The sequence below is a fragment of the Nannospalax galili genome, unplaced genomic scaffold (assembly GCF_000622305.1).
Source record: "Nannospalax galili isolate Female #2095 unplaced genomic scaffold, S.galili_v1.0 scaffold311, whole genome shotgun sequence".
Classification (NCBI taxonomy): domain Eukaryota; kingdom Metazoa; phylum Chordata; class Mammalia; order Rodentia; family Spalacidae; genus Nannospalax; species Nannospalax galili.
In genome coordinates this window covers 4,440,170-4,442,540 of record NW_008330298.1, presented here as the reverse complement: position 1 = coordinate 4,442,540, position 2,371 = coordinate 4,440,170, and the positions used below count along the sequence as shown (strand labels likewise).

Here is a 2,371-nt window from a genome sequence, read left to right as displayed (position 1 = left end):
CCAGCTGGGGCTACAGGGAGACCCTGTTTCAAAAAGACCGAAAAAAAAGGGGGCTGGAGAGATGGCTCAGCGGTTAAGAACACTGACTGTTCTTGCAAAAGACCCAGATTCAAATCCCAGCATCCACATGGCAGCTAACAACTGTCCATAACTCCAGTTCCATGGGATCTGACAGCCTCTTCTGTCCCCCGCTGGCATTACACGACACAGGTGCACTTACCTACATGCAGGCAATATACTCATACACACGAAATAAAACTAATAAATAGAATATTTTTAAAAAAAGAAGAAGAACCTTACTGTGGGGCTGATGAGATGACTCAGCAGGTAAAAACACTTGCTATGGAATCAATCTGAGTTTGATGGCAGGAACCCACACAAAGGTGGAAGGAGAAAACCAACTCCAAATGTTACCCTCTAAATTCCCCAGGTGTGTTGTGGCACATGTGCTGGCACATACATAACACATGTCATACACACAATAAAATTTTAAAGTTACAAGTATTTGTATGACTCAAAACTATATATTATATAAATCAGGTCTCACTACGCTCTTCTCTGAAGTCAGACAATACCTAAATTTTGGAGTAGCTTTAATTGTCTATATGCAATCAGCTGCTTGGCCAAGCTTTGTTTTTACTTCTTGTTCTACCTGAGCAGAACACACTAGTCCATCTGCTCCAGAAAGCTCAAACTGGCAACTCCAAGGTAAGTATAGTCTGGATCTGAACTAAATGAGTATTTTGCTCGAAATCCCAGTCCTTTAAGTTCTTCATCAGAACTAAATTTAATCCACACGAATCTTCCTGTTGACCTAGTTAATGGAGGGCTTTTCGTGCCGCAGTAACAATCTATAAGAGGACAGAAACCAAATGGCCCATCTCAAACTTCCAAGTGATCAAACCAACATTCAAATGATGGTTCTATATCATAACGTTCACCAAAGGTCAGCTCTATTCTTTGTCGTGGAGAAGCTTCTAAAATATAGATACACTCCTTATTTGAGGGATATGAGTCAGGATAATTTGATGAAGCAAAATGACCTCCATTGTTGGTTCGAACGCAAATGCCACACTGGGTTGCAGGAATGTGTTTGATTCCAATATTTTGTCCAACTTGGTACTTCTGGGCCACAGCAATCCTTTCTACTACAAGTATTGTTACTAACAACACTTTGAAGACCTCGCAGAGCTGCTTCAAGGCCATGTTCCTCAGCGTCACCACTGGCCACTCGGAGCGCAGCTGAGGCAGCGGATCCGCTGGGAGCCCCGCCCCACCCCGGCCACCGCCTGGGGGAGGGGGCGCAGCATACCAAGGATCCATCCCACACTCGCAGTGGGCTCCCTTCAACTCGTAGGACTGTTTTTCTTTTTTTTTTTTTTGGTCTTTTTGAGAAAGGGTCTCCCTGCAGCTCCAGCTGTACTAGAACTCACTATGTAGACCAGGCTGGCCTGGGTTTAAAGGCGGGCACCACCGAGCCTGGCCAGGATTGTTTTTTAAAAGAATTGTTTTCGCTGTGTGTGGTAGTGTACATCTTTAATCCAAGCGCTGTGGAGGCCAAGGCAGGAGGATCTCTGTGAGACTGAGGCCAGCTTGGTCTATGTAATGAGTTCCAGGTCATTCAGGGCTGTAGAGTAAGACCCTCCCTCAAAAACCAAACAAAAAAAATCCTCACAAAAATTTTAATTCTATTATGTGTATATGTGTATGCCTGCATGAGTTTATATGCATCATGTACATGCAGTTGCCCACAGGGGCCAAAAGAGAGCATCAGATCCCCTGGAACTGAAGTTCTAGGCAGTTGTGAGCCACCATGAGGGTGGTAGGGAATGAAGCTTGGACCTCAGCAAAAGCAGTAAGCACTCTTAACCACTGAGCCATCTTTCCAACCCGAGGAGAAGGATTCATTTTTTATATTTTTAATTAATTAATTAATTTATTTATTTATTTATTTATTTATTTTGGCTTATTGAGACAGGGTCTGTAGCCTGGGGACACAAACTTGACTGGATAGGCCTTAACATATATGAACAAAATGCATAAAATCTGGTAGGGCAGAGTTAGGGGTACGAATAGGGGGGTCTATTTGTTTTTTGTCTTATTGAGACAGCTGTAGCCCCAGCTGGCCTGGCACTAGCTATATAGACCAGGCTGTCCTCAAACTTACAGAGATCTGCCTGCCTCTGCCTCCTGAGTGCCAGGATCAAAGGCATTCACTGGCTCTTTTTTTAATTTTTAAAAATTAATTTTATGTGTATGACTATTTTGCCTGTATGTATGTAAGATTACTCATGTCATGTAATGTCCATAAAGACCAGAAGAGGGTGTCAGATTCCCTGAACTGGAGTTACAGATAGTTGTTAGCCATCAT

General features: G+C 43.1%; 1 pseudogene; it reads right to left on the bottom strand.

Moving 5' to 3' along the window:
* Window positions 1–520: 520 nt before the first annotated feature.
* Window positions 521–1,206, bottom strand: LOC103743143 (annotated as a pseudogene).
* Window positions 1,207–2,371: the final 1,165 nt, after the last annotated feature.